This window comes from Cebidichthys violaceus, unplaced genomic scaffold (assembly GCF_023349555.1).
Source record: "Cebidichthys violaceus isolate CVI_PGR_0920_01 unplaced genomic scaffold, fCebVio1.0.p SCAF_23, whole genome shotgun sequence".
NCBI lineage: Eukaryota > Metazoa > Chordata > Actinopteri > Perciformes > Stichaeidae > Cebidichthys > Cebidichthys violaceus.
The window spans coordinates 4,767,563-4,784,976 of NW_027176406.1; the positions used below are offsets into that span (position 1 = coordinate 4,767,563).

Genomic DNA, 17,414 nt, shown 5'->3' on the forward strand with positions numbered 1-17,414 from the left:
CCCCATTTGGTACTCACCTACATCAAAGTCCCTCACACATCTGTTCCGCTTGCCGCTGCCATGACTGGCCAGCTGGACTCTGTCCATCAGGTCTGTCTGTCCGTAGGTGTGTCAGTATACTGCACGTCTGTCCACGGCCCGAGCTTCTTGGCAAAAGCTGCAAAACGCAAACAGCGGAAAGAATCAACAAGACTGTTGTGAGAGCGAGCGTGGGCGTGAGCCAGTGCCTTATCATATTCTTGCAAGAGACTCCTTGTCAAGTTGACTGTTTGTGAGCGCATCTGTTATGTAGGAGACTTGAATGCAGAACGTTTTTTGTTTTTTTTTGGAGCTGTAGCGTGTGTGTGTGTGTGTGTGTGTGTGTGTGTGTGTGTGCGTGCATGCGTGCGTGTGACAAGATATTACAAAGACATGTTTTATGAAGAGGTAGTGAGGTTTACACAGCGAGGCGGAAACAAAGTGGAACCAGGGCCCTCCTTATGTAATTACACCCGGCATTAAAACACTAATCCAAACACAAACTGTATCTGGACTGTTTCCAAAACAGCAAACCAAGCTAAGCCACAGGTGTAAAACGGAGCCATGAAGGAAAGCAATCTCATTTCCACAAATCAAATGATGGCGCTTACAACAACAAGATTCAAAGCAGGCTTAATGCTTCTTTAATACTTCTTGGGGGTATATTTACACTGACCCATAAACGTGGATACAAATCTTTGTGGTTGAATTCAGATGTACACGCTGCATGTTAATGTAATGTATAAAAAGGCCCACAGAGACCCCGATAACAGTACAACCATCTGACAGAACAGACCCACAGTGGCACTCAACTCTGGCATAAAGGCAGACTCTGGCAGTCTCATTAAGAGCCTCAAAGTCTAGCGCTAGCTTAACCAGATTCTCCAGCTGTTAATTTAAAGGCGTTTTCTTTATACATAGTTTTTCTTTGCTGTGGTAATAGATGTAGGTCCTCTATAGATGACTGTGAAGCTCAGAGACTTGCCATATAAACCGATAGTCGTTGAGCTCATAATACATAGACGCCTGTAATTTAAAGACATTTTAAGTAGGAATATTGATACTAATACTGATTTGAGTTAAATGTATTCTATACCCATCTCATAAAGTACCAAACTGCATTTTAAAGCAGGCATGAATGACTTGAAATTACGGCAATAGCTACAGAAAAAAAAGTGAGTTCCCCCAGAAGTTAAATGAATTGTGACAAACTGAAACACTAACTTACAGTTGGCCCAAATTCACTGAACAAAGAAGAGGCTACTTTTACACAAAGGCTCTTTGTATTCATGACCAGTATCCAAACTGCCTGCGGGCTTTTACCTCAGACAGAGAGATGATCTCCATGAATGAATGAAATATCTTAAGAGCCACATGTTTACACGTACATACCAAGGAAATGTCAATCAGATGCATAAGACAGGAGGTTGAGCCCTGAGAGAAATGCCAAAAAAGGGAACCTGACTGTGTGTGTGTGTGTGTGTGTGTGTGTGTGTGTGTGTGTGTGTGTGTGTGTGTGTGTGTGTGTGTGTGTGTGGGCCCAGCACTGTCTGATCAATAGCTCCCCTGAAATGAATACGTGATCACTGACTCAACAAAGCAGCCTTTCACTCCAAACTTGACAAAATAGATGCAACCTGGATCAATAAGCCCCGTTTAAAAAAAAAATCTATTTAATACCAACGTGGTTTTATAAAACATTTCCAACAGGCAGATGGAATACTGGCCATCCTGCCTTTAAACACCCCATTCAGTACAATGCATCTTTTTTTATTGCTTTTGATTTGTGACATTTAGCAGTCAAAGAGACACTGTTATGTCAGTAATCATTTTTCCTCATGGTCCAGTTTTCACTTTACATAATGCAGTTCGTAGAGTATTGTACCATGGCTGAAGAGAAATACTGGATACTTTCAGATAACTGCACAGCTTTGGCACACAGTTTTATTAAAACTTGGCAACCTATAGTTTGAGCGTATGCTGCCTCTAATTGTAGCAGCAAGACAATGATGAAGGAAGTGATGAATCGATTAGTCTAAAGATGTCACCTTAAAAATGACATTTTCATTATTAAGCTGATGTATAACTACATAGTATTTTAATCTTAATTACTCCATAACCTGATTGCTGGCTGTAAAAGGCAGCTGTTTTCAGCAAAGAAGCTCTAAAACCAACTGCAAATAGTTAGTGTGCTCCCATCAGGTGAACTAAGGGAAATATTTAGAAGCCAAAGAGTCACGTTTTCCTCAGAGGTTGGTGGAGAAAAGAGGAAAAGATGATAATAAGTCAGTGTTGTGTTCACAGCTTGTTTGTGCTGCCCCCAAGAGGATAAAAAAAATAATTATTGCAGAACGAATGATCTGAACTATCACTTCCTTCTATGAATACTATCTTGATAGAACGATCAGCAACGTAACAACAATGTCCTTGACTTTAACATCTTCCTTCCACATTCTTCCACAAAAGTTTTTTACTTTGTGTCCAATATACACACTGGTCAGAGGTGTGATAGTGGGGTTGTGACCACAGGAAATGAAGTATGACCTGTAGCTTGTAACGACCCCATCAAGAGTTCAGATAAGCAGGATGGGAATCTGCCTTCATGCCCTTCTCTGTCTTCTCTGTCCCGTGTCACTTGCCCCCCTCTGACTCTGGCAGTCTCAAGTGGTCAGTTAAGACGAGGACAGACGACAACAGACAATCCCCCCGTCATGCCTCCCCAAGGCCTGACTGGTTGACTCCAGAAACGTCTGAGCATCATGAGACCACACGGCCCATCTGGAAAAAAGAAGAAAAAAGAAAAAGAGGACGGAGCTGCCAGACAGGGAGGTGGGAAACAAAAAATACAAGAGCAGGAAAAAAAATTGAAGGCGGAAAAATGAAGCGCTGACAAGACACAGGGGGGGGGGCAGGATGAAAGATAGGTCGGCGTACAACAGGCTGATGAAGTAGAGCGAGGAAGATAGAGAGAGAAAGGAGTGGAACAGCGGCGCAAACAATAGTCAAAAAAAAGGACAGAAGACACATTAAGCAGAGGGCAGAGAGGGACACGAAGAGATGGGGGTACCCTGAAAAAATAAACTGTCAGACTCAATTCTTGTCTCAAAAGAGGGGCAGAGAAAGGTGGAAGAAGAAAGATTTGCTCCTCCACATCTCAGGGCTCCTGAAACCTGTACAGACTTTAAAAAACAATATGTAGAAAGGAACAAAAACGCCAGGGGGGGGCTACATCAAGCGCTTCACTACATGTGAAAAAGAGCCACAGAGGAAGAATAACTGGCACAATTAAGAGCATAACTGTCATCACAGCCAATCAACCCGGGGCCGCCCACACACACACGGGCACCGAGCAATAGACCCATCACGAGGAGGGATGAAGGGCTACTAATTCCCCCCGAGCAAGGCAGCACTGACTGCTAATAGTGAACAACCAGATATCTTAAGGGCGCAACAGCTACACAGCATTCTAATGCAGCGGAAACACGAGTCACATGTAGACGATTCGCTCCATCAAAAACACGTCCCATGGCTCCTGAGAGAAAATACTGACATTTAAATATAATCCTGCTGACATGCAAATGAAGTGCAGCCAATTCCACAACCCGCATGTTCATCAGAAAAAGAAATAGACGTGATGTGTGAATCTGAAACCAATCACAGGTGGATGTATACCCTCACTCAATGAAATACAAACTAGATTTAATGAGCTCCTCCACGGTGACATTTCCTTTTCCATTTCTCCATCTTTTACAACCATCATTCACCCCCCCACCCCCCCCACCCCCCCCACTCGCTGTTTTTTTTTTTCACTCTAAATCCACTTCTCTGCCTCCGTCTTTTTCTCTCTCTCCATCCAAAACAACAGCCTTTCCAGAAAGAGGGCCATCAATCTTCTTCAATGAGAGCAGAGTGCGAGGGAGTGCCAAGGCTGGAGCAGATTACTATCTCTCCTTACCACCACTCAACACTGGATAACATAAAGAAGGAGAGGAGAGGCAGGGAGGGTCGAGAGCGAGTCAAAGGCACAATCTTAAGATAGCGAGCGGACACATTAGATCTTAAAAGCCTCAAACAAACTTCCACCCCCTGTCAACAGCGGAGGCTCATCAAGCAGAGGAGCACAGCGGCCGAATTGAAAAACTTTAATCCTAACTGGCAACTCCAAACCTGACCTTTGGTTTATTCCCACAGAGAGCTCTGCTAATGGAAAGACAGGAGCCTCACTGCAGCTTTCATCTCCTGTAAACAGCTGGATTTGGAATTAATTGGCCATTTTAATATATTTCGTTAATGAATCTATTTTGATTGTCTTGATCTGTCAAATGTCAAAAAAGATGATAAAAGAAAATCCACATCACCAGCGCCCCAAAGTCCACGATGACCTCTTCAAATTGCATTTGAGAAACGAGCAAAGATTTATTCCTTGATAGATGACTTAATAATTGACTAACTGTGGAGCTCTGAAGCATTTGATCAAATCTGCTTATTGAATGTGGATCCTTTCAAATCCCTTGCCAAATTTGAAATGATGTTAAGCTTTAAAAATCACTCAAACTCAAATAACTGTATTCACCTTTGGTCTGAAGGTTGTAAGTAAAAAATATATATGTACATGTATATTACTGCTACTTGCTCAGCCAATCCAGTTATTTTATTTCACAGCAACCAACAGGACCCAAAATCCTGAAAAAAAACAAAAAAAAAAAACTGCACTAGTGTGTGTGAGTGTGAGTGAGTGTGTGAGTGTGTGAGTGTGTGAGTGTGTGTGTGTGTGTGTGTGTGAGAGAGAGAGAGTGAATAGAGAGGAGAAGGGGGACATGATGGAGCAGCTGATGTTTATTTTCTTGAAAAGCCACTCCAACAGTTGTTAGTATGTGAATGTCCGTTAGTGTTAGTATATGCTAAACTTGCAGCGTCATGATATTTAAAGTGTGTGAACGTGTGTGACACACAAACACGTTCGTACGCTGTGCAACACCAGCATTTCCTCGTCCAAGTGTGTACTGAGCTCATGGGAGAAAGAGATGGGATGCATGGTAAAGTGTGGAGGTGGGATTCTCCTTTTAGCAGCTAACACCAGCTCTCTGATCTGACCCTGTTCAATCCAAGGATAAAACAAGACCACCAAGACCAGCTCGGACAGCTACACCCAGGATCTAACATGATAGCGAATTGCCATGCAGCTTTCTTGTTGCGGAGAACCTACATGGAATAATGAACCCTCCTCGCATTGTCACAGCTGAGGAGGAAGGTTAAACTTAGAGCTGTCTGTAAAGCTGTCCCTGAGCAGCAGCAGAAGTGCTCTGACTGGGGATCAGCGTAGTGTGGCTTCTGTTGGACCTCTGGGCCACACAGCGGCAAATGGGAGGCGGCGGCGGCGGCGGCGGCTCAGCACTGGCGCTAAAGACTTTGACACTAACATAATCACTGGTAATTGATTCAGCTGGTGAGGAAAGGTGTAACTTGAAAAGATTAAAAAAAAAACAGCAGCGGTGGTGGCAGCGGTGGTGTCGGCACAGCGCCGGGTCTTAATGTGAGCTGACGGGGCCCGTCACACGAGAGTGGACGTACACGTATATCATCAAATCACCATCGGCCCTGGACCCTCACAGCACCTTCAAAGGGGCTTTGATCAGCAGCGGGCCGAGGACGCCACAGAGATGGAGGAGGACGGACAGAAGACAGGCATCCTTCACTTTTGATGTTGCGGGACGGCCCTGAGAGACATTACAAAACGGGACAGAAACAGCAGGGAGCGTCAAAGACGAGCACCCAAGGTTCAAACTACTAACGTAGCCTAAATCCTTGTCCAGTCCAGCGTTTAATTTGCATGCGTGTGATTGTATTCAAGTTTCATTTAGCTTATATTGAGTTCTGAGATGATGTTTGATTTGGCAAATAAAGTCTTCATGACTACGAGGCCTTTGAACAATGATATAAAGCTAAAATTGGACAAAATAGAACTATGTGGATGACAGATTCATTGATTTGGTCATTTATCAGGCAACACTGCAAAAACATTACCTCGTTCCAGCTTCTCAAATGTGAGGAGTTGCTGGTTTTCTCTTTTTTTTGTATCAGAATACTCAATATCTTTAGGTTTCGGACTGTTGGTCAAACAAAACAACAATTTTAAAACTTAAGGAAATGAATGAATGGGCATTTTTCCCTATTTTCTGACATTTCATATACAACATCATCTACAGTTTGAACGACAATAAATCACTATGACATTAAAAGATAAATAAAAGATAAAAGACAAAACCAGAGGGTAGCAAATCGTCTGTGTTGACTTAAACTTAGAGCAGCAATCTAGAATAAATGCAGCCTGTACAGAAGGTATTCTCTTTATTATCTGTATATTTGCTTTGCACTTGCAATAATCAAAAAGGAGCATAACAGTTAGCTCATATTGCAGTTAAACTCTCGCTAATGTTCTCTTTAGCTTACAATGAAATGACCACTGCAATACAATGGCCCTGTCATAGTCTAGAGTTAATAAAGACATTTTTAACCTGCTACACCTGTGATTTGAGCAGACCCCCGTTTCCTAACTTGGGAGCGCCAATTCTACTCACCCTCACTGCTTTGTTATTAACGCGTAATGGAGACACATGAGGTAAGTCTAGTAGCGGTGACTGGGTTGTGCCTATCCGCTGAGTGAACTGATGAAGACGGAGGGCTCCCTGTAGCCTTACAGTCAGAGCACTGATAAATTGGCCAGCCTCCACCCTTTCCCCCAACTGCAGGAAGGATGTGTGTGCATGAGAATCAGCATGGACGCCCGCTAGACCGAAACTGACAATATTAAGTGGCGGTGCCACAGTTTTCATGAACACAGAGAGGCCAAGAGGACCGAGGGGCAGGAAGGCCTCTATTATGTCACCGAGTAGTAGACATAAAAAAAGGAGCCAGTCAGACTGTCTGAGCTCCTCGACACACTCACCTTTCCCCAAATTAAAGGTTGCAGAGTACAAACAGCATGAGACGGACGGACAAACACAGTTCCACCGTGTGCCACAGACATCAACACACATCAAAAAAATCAAAGATTTTACAGACGTTTAAGAGAACCACAGCAGCTTCTTCAGAGGTAGACTGCAGGGGTCGGATATCTTTCAGAGAAGCAGGGGACGAAAGAGGGAGGCTGAGAGGGGGGGGGGGGAGAGTAATGGCAAATAAGAGGAGTAGCGAAAGCCCCGGGCTGAAGATTGTAGGGAGAGAAGAGGAAGACTGGGGAGAGGAGTAAGTGAGAAAATGCAAATGAAAAGGCTGCCGAGAAAAAAAAAAGGGGAAAGAGAGGATAGAGAGAAAGTGAGAGATTACAACAGGGACTGTTGGAAGAGAATCTGAAGAGCAGAACAAAGCTGACAATGAAAAAATGTGTGGTGGGGAGAGTGGTAGAAAGGACAGGAGGAAATGGCAATGCATGAGACATGACGAACGCACGTCACGCAGCCTTTTTTGCTGCTAAAATGGGCCGTGTTCTTTCTCATATGTCCTTTAAAAAAGTAGCGCTGGAGGCTACAGACATCACAGCACAATATGTCCCGAGAAAAAGAAAAACGCAGGAGACACGGATAATGAAAGGATGGAGAGGTGGCAAGAAAGAGTGAGACTTCTAATAAAAGGATGGAGATGATCCCCAAAGAGGCGGCCTGTGGCATCTGTTTGTCACAAGCCAGAGCCACAGGGAGGAAGAGGGAGGAGTGTAGGCAGCAGACTGAGAGGTAGCTCCTTCTCTCACCCTCGCGTTTCCTGGCCGTCCTCCACCAGCAGCTGGAGGCAAAACTTAAGCTCCGCCAAACAGCCACCGGGGAGCTAGGAGAGGCCTTGGAAAGGGGTCATTTTCTCCAATCACCGACCAAAAAAAAAATTCAGGGACGCACATCTGCATCATTAGCCGTTGTCTCCCCACCACAGATCCCTCAGAAACGTGGCCACCACAGCGCCTGTGTGCACACGAGCATCCTTTCGCACAATCGCCACAGAGCCATATCAGCCGGCTCCTCATGAATATTCATCTGCCTCATTAACACTCAAGTGGGGAAACACAGCATATTGCATGAGACTCCCGTTACTTGGAAAGAGGACGAGAAATGAGGGAGAGGGAAAGAAGAAGAAGAGACGGGACACATGGTGACTGTAGAAGAAGCAAAAGAGGAAGAGAGACCGAGAGAGAGAGAGGCAAAAGCCTTCTTTTCATTGCCAGCAAACTATTTTTTTTGAATCTCAAGAGTGAAGGAGGTGGTGGTGGGGGGTGGGGGGGGTGGGGGGGGTGTCCTATATTGTTCAGGGAGCTGATAGCCTCCTGTCGCTTTTCCTTTACGAAGCCAGACTAGGGCAGTGTGAAAGCAGCGTCAGCAGCAGGGACAGCACAGCGGGAGCGCTGGGTTGGGAATTACAGACCATTTTACCCGGCAAATCCTGCAGCAATAAAAAGCTTTAAAACAGCTGCAATTCCTCCGCTAATGTCTGGGCCGCTCACAATAACTGCTACACTGTGGGGGATGAGTGTGAATACACCTCGACGCAAGTTGCAGCCAGAAAAGACATTCATGCAAACCCCCCCGTCCTTGTCCTGTAACAAAACACACTCGCACATACAGACGTACAAAAGCCAGGCTGTCTTGTACGCAGACACTGATTCCGTCAGTCCACTTGCCAACAGACACACAGCTATACTACCACACATAGACAGAGGATTATTTTCTCTTTATGTTGTAATGCCAGCGAATCTTTTTAACAGGAACTGCCAACAGGGGAAATCTCCCGTCCTGCAGCTGTGTCCTCAGAGAGACACTGGAAACTGGAGAGACAAAAAGACTCCATTTCCTCCACTTTTTCTCTGTGACTTTGGTGACTGAAACCGACGGCCACTCGGGGAGGAGGACGAGACGAGGCGATGCCCAAAACTTTGCCCCACCAGAGTGCATTCTGGTCCTTTAAAAAAGGGCACTGAATCCTTACAGAACCTGAGGTACAATAAGTGGACCAGGTCTCTGGAAATCAATACTGCTGCCTACATCAGGGGGCCTCCACCCAAAGCTATTTCATATTCCACCTTCTACACGCAGTTTCTGACAAAAAAAAACTCCTTCAATTTCAGAACAGTATGAACTATTGATTTCACAGCCTCAATTCTTAACTCTCCCCTCCGCCTTCTCCTGTTCTTTCTCTTTTCCAGTCCCTGTACCATTGACGTGCAGCTCTTTTCCCAAGGGGTGTTTTCTGTTGGGGGGGGGGGGTGGAGTGGTTCTTACCTGTGAACTCTATAATTTTAGAGCATTCAAATCCCTTACAAGTGGCTTCACTTCAATTGGTTTGGGACAAGGTCCTTCTACAGGTTCCATGAATCATGAGGGCAACTAATGTCTTTTTGTGTAGCTCTTCAAATATCTGTCAAATATAACAAAGATGAAGACCACACTTACAACTCTGCTTAGGTTGTTTAAATCTGCGCTCTCCTAAAATTTGTTTTCAGTTATGACTCTGAAAGCAGGCAGTACAGAAGAGCTGCATTTTTTTGAATGAAAGGTGCTACATACAGTTGTGGTCAAAAGTTTACATACACTTGTAAAGAACATAATGTCATGGCTCTCTTGAGTTTCCCCGTTATTTCTACAACTCTGATTTTTCTCTGATAGAGTGATTGGAACAGATACTTCTTTGTCACAAAAAACATTCATGAAGTTTGGTTCTTTCATGACTTTATTATGGGTTAACAGAAAAAGTGATCAAATCTGCTGGGTCAAAAATATACATACAGCAGTGCTAATATTTGGTTACATGTCCCTTGGCCATTTTCACTTCAATTAGGCGCTTTTGGTAGCCATCCACAAGCTTCTGGCAAGCTTCTCGTTGAATCTTTGACCACTCCTCTTGACAGAATTGGTGCAGTTCAGTTAAATTTGATAGCTTTCTGACATGGACTTGTTTCTTCAGCATTGTCCACATGTTCTCAATGGGATTTAAGTCAGGACTTTGGGAAGGCCATTCTAAAACCCTAATTCTAGCCTGATTTAGCCATTCCATTACCACTTTTGATGCATGTTTGGGGTCATTGTCCTGTTGGAACACCCAACTGCGCCCAAGACCCAACCTTCGGGCTGATGATTTTAGGTTATCTTGAAGAATTTGAAGGTAATCCTCCTTCTTCATTATCCCATTTACTCTCTGTAAAGCACCAGTTCCATTGGCAGCAAAACAGCCCCACAGCATAATACTACCACCATCGTGCTTGACGGTAGGCATGGTGTTCTTGGGGTTAAAGGCCTCACCTTTTCTCCTCCAAACATATTACTGGGCATTGTGGCCAAACAGCTCGATTTTTGTTTCGTCTGACCACAGAACTTTCCTCCAGAAGGTCTTATCTTTGTCCATGTGATCAGCAGCAAACTTCAGTCGAGCCTTAAGGTGCCGCTTTTGGAGCAAGGGCTTCCTTCTTGCACGGCAGCCTCTCAGTCCATGGAGATGCAAAACACGCTTGACTGTGGACACTGACACCTGTGTTCCAGCAGCTTCTAATTCTTGGCAGATCTGCTTTTTGGTGGTTCTCGGTTGACTCTTCACCCTCCTGACCAATTTTCTCTCAGCAGCAGGTGATAGCTTGCGTTTTCTTCCTGATCGTGGCAGTGACAAAACAGTGCCATGCACTTTATACTTACAAACAATTGTTTGCACTGTTGCTCTTGGGACCTGCAGCTGCTTTGAAATGGCTCCAAGTGACTTTCCTGACTTGTTCAAGTCAATGATTCGCTTTTTCAAATCCATGCTGAGCTCCTTTGACTTTCCCATTGTAGCGTTTGTGGGCGTTTGTATCCAATGAGCCCTATTTAAATGGCCTCAGAGAAGTCACCAGCTGTAGTCACTCATAATCACTCACAAGAAGTTAAGAGGCCATGCTATGAAGCTCATTTCATTGACACAACTTTCTAAGTCACCAAAATTGCTAACTCATGTTGCTGTATGTATATTTTTGACCCAGTAGATTTTGTCACTTTTTCTGTTAACCCATAATAAAGTCATGAAAGAACCAAACTTCATGAATGTTTTTTGTGACAAAGAAGTATCTGTTCCAATCACTCTATCAGAGAAAAATCAGAGTTGTAGAAATAACTGGAAACTCAAGAGAGCCATGACATTATGTTCTTTACAAGTGTATGTAAACTTTTGACCACAACTGTATATAGTTTAAAAGGTTTGTATTATCTAGAGAAGCATCAAACAATTGTTTTCATTAATAAAAAAATCTGCCAATGCTCTTGATTAACCAATTAATCAGCAAAGAAATTTCAGAAAATAATGAAAATTGCCCCTCACAAGTGCAAAATGTAAATACATTCAGTTAATTTTCATCAAAGACGAAGAAAACCAGAAAATATTGACACGTGAATCGCTGGAACCAGTGAATGTTTGGCATTGTTGCTTTGAAATGATGAAATGAACAATCAACTAGTCAATTAATCGACTAATCGTTTCAGCTCCTTTGTAATTAGTATTATATCTAATGTTACATTACTAACCAGGAGGCCACATTGTCTATACAATTAAAGGGAATATGCAAATTTAGGAAAATGTTTCATGTCACACAATCACAGTTTAATATGACAAATGAAATGTGTAAATACAAAATCAACATGCAACAACTATGTATGAGCAATTGTGACTTGACTTTTGGGTATAATATATTATTCTGGCTGCCATTGTACCAAAATATATATCTTTCTCAAATACCAAATCAGACAATGTTTCAGCCATGACGGAGCTTGATCTGGCAATCAAATCATTACGGTGGGTCGCCATTTTCCAGGCTTAAATGCCAGTTAATATCAGCAGAATTGGATCTGACTTTTGGGCAGTGACACTTTTAACCAACTGTGTTGTCATTAATTCATATTCAGATGGCTTTCATGGGTCACAACTTGTGCTCGGCAGCCCGGCTGAGACCGGGGACCTGACCGGTTCAAATCGCAGGTCCAAACCGAGCACGCATGCATGCATGATTTAAATACATCTAAATGGCAGATGGCGAGAGAGAGCCGGCTCGTGTCTGGCTCCGAGACAGAAGCAGTGATGTAGGAGAAGCAGAGGATGAGGCCGCGCATTAGAGTGAAGGATGGCTTGGCTCGTCTTTAACATTACTTTTCCTCTTAAAAACATTCACTTCATCTGTGTCACTCCTGCTCCAAACTTGTTATTGGAAAATAGGATCGCTGGAAAACCATTCGATGCCGGCACGGTCCGCATCAGTCACACACTGACACACACACATACACACAGAAAAATACATTTCATCCTCCATATCCGAAACAGCCAATAGCACTGGCAGGCATTTGCGACCCCAATCCATATTTCAATTTCCCTCCTCTCATGCAAACTAATTCAATACTTGTTGCCTTCCCTCACAAGCGTTCGGCAATGTGAGAGATGAGCTTCTTCTCCTGCTGCATCTATAAAAAGGCTCAATCAGAGACTCTTTTGAGCGGGCCTCTGCCTATACCAATTATGCTTTAGTAGTCCTGCACACAGGACCATTCTTGGAAGTAGCACGAAAGTATGGAAAGATCGGTGCGTTTCAGCGTTCTCACTGCGCCGTAATAAAATGCAGATCACTTTTCTCCATATTTTCTGTACTCAGAACGCGTTCAGCCCACATTAGCTATATTTAAATCTCATATTTTATATCACACACTGTCAGCTTAACTACCCATGTTTTGAAACCAATTAAATAAGCATTAAGCTAACAGCGGGATGTCAAGTCGAATGAGCGTTTAAAATATGATATACTCTAATTTGATATTTGACCTTTAAAGTGGAAATCAGGTTAAAACAGATATCACATTCCTACATTCATCAGTTCCCATTTGTGAACTTGTAAAAAGTCCCTCACAAAGCCACACGGAGAAATGCCAAGAGCTGGAGTCTGTGATGCCATCGGCCAACACTTTTTTGGAAGTTATCCACTGACGCAGCTCAGGAGCCAGACCAGCCATAATGACGAGCCCAGTTTTAGGGGAATTTCCGTATAGTCTCTTAATCAGGCTCATTAGCGGGGGAAAAACTCGATTCATTTAAAGATTCTACAATGGATTCCTGACGAGGGAACGATTTCCAGTGACTTTCCCCTCGCTCGCTGCTGTTTGATGTACTAACTGTAGCGCTTTTACACTGTGACGGTGTGGAAAAAGACTCACACATCTTGACATCTCCCCCCTACAGCACCATCAACAAAGCAATTCCCCAAAAAGCACAGAGCCAAAGAAAAGAATATGAGCGTAAACAAATACAGTACATGGCTAGCTGGCTGCAGCAGAGTCGAGCTGAGGAATGGTGCAGTGCGGACACATTTTGTTCGTCAACACCTAATCTTCCAATATTCTAGAAGTAATCCTCGCTATGGAGGACAGTAGATTATTGATCTTTACAATCACCGTCAATGCATTCTGCGTCAGACACTGGAAATGCACGAGCATGTGTGCGAGCATGTGCACACATGCTCGCACACACTTGTTTGATGTTGTTGAAACAGGAAAAAGATGAGCAACGCTTGCTCCAACTTTCCTCTCACAACTCTTTTGCCGTGTAAAGGGAGAAGCAGGCAGGTAATAGCGACAAATTTAGGGGCTTAAACGGCGACAGCTTTACGACGCCTGAGCGGCCTCTATGACTCCGTTCCTGTCAGATTCTATTAGCTTGGCCTCCGCCGTGTGTTTTCGATTGGCTGTTGGCCTATTCCCAGCAGTTACAGAAGCACCGCCCGTAAATAAACCAAATGGCTGCATCTTGTAGTGTATGAAGGAGGAGGAGGGGGGGGGGGGGGCTGAGCAGCTGGGCGCTTGTGTGTAAAGAACATCTGACAGAGCGGTTGAATAGTTTAATATCCAGCACCGAGCTGAACGGACACAGCCGACTAGAGGGAGAGTTTCGAAACACATCAGCCTTAAGAGTTTAAATTTGACTAGTGCTTAAAAAGAAAATATGTAAGCGGCCAGGCAAGAAAAGCTCTTCTAAATCAAGACAAGTGGTCTCATTCTGCTCCCCACACACACAGACACACACACTCCTATAAACAAAAGAAAAAGTGTGTCTATCTGCCAGCTGGAGGTCTAAGGAAAGGCCACCTGTCTAATAACTGTTTTTGATGCGTACAGCTCAGCAATATGAAACGGAGCATCTGGCCCGTCCTTCTCAAACTGATCGTGTTAAAAGCTTGCAGATCTGTGTTCCTCTTATATAGAATTTATTTCAACCTAATAGGTTTTCCCCTACCAAAAAAAAAAGATTTGTGTTTATTAAGTCAACCAATCAGGGGCTCGTGAATGCCGTTTTGCCAACAACTCTCAACTGCCAGATGTCCACTGGATATTTTTTATAAAATGCACACAGAGTTGAATTTACTTTGCTCTCGTCGACCAGAAACTGAGAATTGTTTGAACTATTTTGAAGTCACTTCATGAACCAAACACCCCAAGAGTGAAATAAATAAATTCTTGTAACAATTATTAAAATGCGATGCTTGAAATGCTGCGGCAGAATTCGTTTTTTTTTTTTTTTTTATGGCTTTGAGGTGGCCTTTGAAAAACATTTCCTTGTGCAGATAAAAATGCTGAGCTGTAGCTCAGACTGAAGAAAGGCAGCTCACACAATGAAATGACTACGAGCTACGTGTTACTTTGAATTCTAAAAAAGAAAAGATATACAGAAATACATAGTAGCCTATGCGCCATTACTTATTTTGATAATCAATAGCCTAATTATGATAAACTGCAAATGGTAACTATTAGTTGCAAGCAGTATATGAATAACAAATCTTTAAATACATTCTACTGTTTTGTTGTATGGGCCTTTGTCACAGCAGACTTAACATAAGTTAACATAAGGCATCACAACAGGAAAAGCAGAAGTGTCATTAATAACTTTAATGATGGCTTTGCTTTATTTAAGTCCATCAGTGATCATTACCTATTTGTATAATATTACAGCATTTACAGTATATGATCCCTGTGGTCAATATGTCTTCATTACTTGTGCTAGAAGGTGACATCAGCTCTTTCTCTGTGCTGCGTTCAGGGTCATTTCGTTGGCTCGTATGCAGTTGTGCGATGACAGGGTTGTAGCAACAACAAAAAAAACTGTTGCATGAGGAACTAAAATGTTGAAAACAGCTCAGGGCACCGAGAAGGAAAGACAGCACTTTATTTCACAGACGGAGCTGCAGCTTAATAAAACTTTGACACCAATAATGACCGTGTCACGAATCCCTCTTCACCAGCAGCTATGTCAAGAATCTGTGTCAAAGTATGAGAGGAAGCCGTAAAATGAGAAGAGTTCTCTTTCAGATTCAAATACTTTCAACCACAGACTGCCATTCAGTGTCTCTGAACTTCCACACTGCTCCCTGCACATACATACAGTACAACTCCAGCACAGCTCCGCAGAAAAGACTGTGGGACAAACCAACTGCTTTTTTACAGTTAGATACATACAAAATACACAGCAGGACTTATTCTGCCTAATGCTACATTATAGGCAGGCAGGCACTCCGTCTCAACTATCACCAACTATCCTCCTTCTTTTCTAATCATCAAATAAGTATTGCAATTAGTTTTTACTTTCACGTTTCAAATGACTTGTTTCAAGTAACACTGTTATATTTGGTGTTTTATTCTACCAATTCACAGTTGACTCATTTATGAGTTTATCATTTTATCTTTCCAGTTTAAGACATTTTTTGTCTTGTTACTTGCCTCTATTGTGAAACCAGGTTTTGTGAATTGATTTTGTTCTTATTTGGACAACTGTTTTGAATACTGTTAACTTGCAGGCAGCCACCACCCTGATATACACCAAGTTTCTTTATCAACTTTACCACTAATCAGTGTTTCTAGTATGAATTACCTTCATTCATTCTTAAACGGGTTGTCAACTCAGTATTTATTGCCACAGCAATCCAGTAGTAAGCAGTGGTGGAAAGTAATTAAGTACAAGTACCAATTATGAGGTACTTACTTGAGTATTTACATTTTATGATGACGATGATGCTTGATTTGAATAGTGATGCTCACACATTAGTGCAACACTAATTAAAATCCGATAATATGAAATACATTATTCTGAAGGCAGGACTTTTACTTAGAAAGGAGTATTCATACAGTGTGATATTGCTACTTTTACTAAAGTAAAAGATCCGAGTACTTCTTCTACCAATGGTATGTTTTATATACTCAGCACACTCAAGGTGATTAATTTAGGATTTGAACACTATGTGTTATTTCTATATGGATCTTGATTACACATAAAGGTTACTTATAAAACAGAGTCACAGTTATGTATATGCTTAAATAAAAGTACACATAGTTGAAAAGGTACTCAGATATTTTATTTAAGTAAAGGTACTAATAATAACACAGTGTAGAAATACTGTTTAACTGTTACAAATAAAAGGTCCAGCATTCAAAAACGTACTTAAATAAAAGTACAAAGGTATTAGCATCAACATATACTTAAAGCACCAAAAGCAAAAGTACAAATTATTTTTTTACTATATACATCTGGGTAGCTTGTGAATTTCAGTACAGGATAAATAAATACCATCAGTCATTCAGAATACGTCATCATTATTTATTTGTTGATTCTATTTTGTTTTAATAACCTGAATTTGCAAACTCACTATTTGGCAGGATACAAACCCAGACGGAGGATACAGCGTCACACGTCCTTTTACGGTCGGCGCATTATTTTGCATGTGCTATAGTTTAAATTTTCACACAATTATTTTTTTCTGTGACACAAACATACAACCACCAGACGTCGGTTTGACACAGAAAATACCCCCCCAAAAATAGCTGCAGAAAATTCCTAACCAGGATCTTGACAACACAAGTAGCAAACCGTAGCTCCGTTACGAACCTGCTAATATTAGCCAGCTAGCGGCTAATCGTTAAGCTCTGTAAAAGTGCTCCCAGCTTTAAAGCAAGCCCAAACTCACGTTTAACGGAGGGGTGGATAGCATAAGATACGAGCGCTACGTGCAGGAAGAAACAACTGTGTAGCTAAAAAACTCACCTTTGTTTCGTTGTTCCAAGAAAGGAAGAAAGGACTTTTGACAGTTGTCACTGCACTTCCGGGTTAGACTGTGACGTATTCAGACGCCCACCGAGTGGCTGGCCATGCTGGAATTGTTTTGGTTTATGTCTGGCTGTTGCGCTGGGGAAAAAAAATACATTTCTTTCTTTGATTGCCAACATTTCAACCCTTTTTGTTGGTAATGCTCAAACTTTGATTCATTTAGTTTAATTTCAAGATTACTCCAAGCAAAACCTTAAACGTTAAATGAGTACTTTTATTTTTCATGGTTTAAGTAGGCTGTATTTTGCTGATAATACTTACATACT

The 17,414-nt window shown here is 42.4% G+C and overlaps 1 protein-coding gene across 2 annotated transcripts in view; it reads right to left on the reverse strand.

Annotated features, from left to right (window-relative positions):
• spop (speckle type BTB/POZ protein) overlaps positions 1 to 17,146 on the reverse strand; it is a 78,436-nt gene extending 61,290 nt beyond the window's left edge. Inside the window, exons 1-2 of one of the 2 annotated variants that reach the window (XM_068718906.1) lie at positions 17,086 to 17,146; positions 22 to 157 (exon numbers count right to left, since the gene is read on the reverse strand). The gene's annotated coding sequence lies outside the window, so the exon portion shown is untranslated. Of the gene's footprint in view, positions 1 to 17; positions 158 to 17,085 lie in introns of both variants that reach the window. The other variant, XM_068718905.1, reaches the window with a different exon arrangement.
• Positions 17,147 to 17,414: the final 268 nt, after the last annotated feature.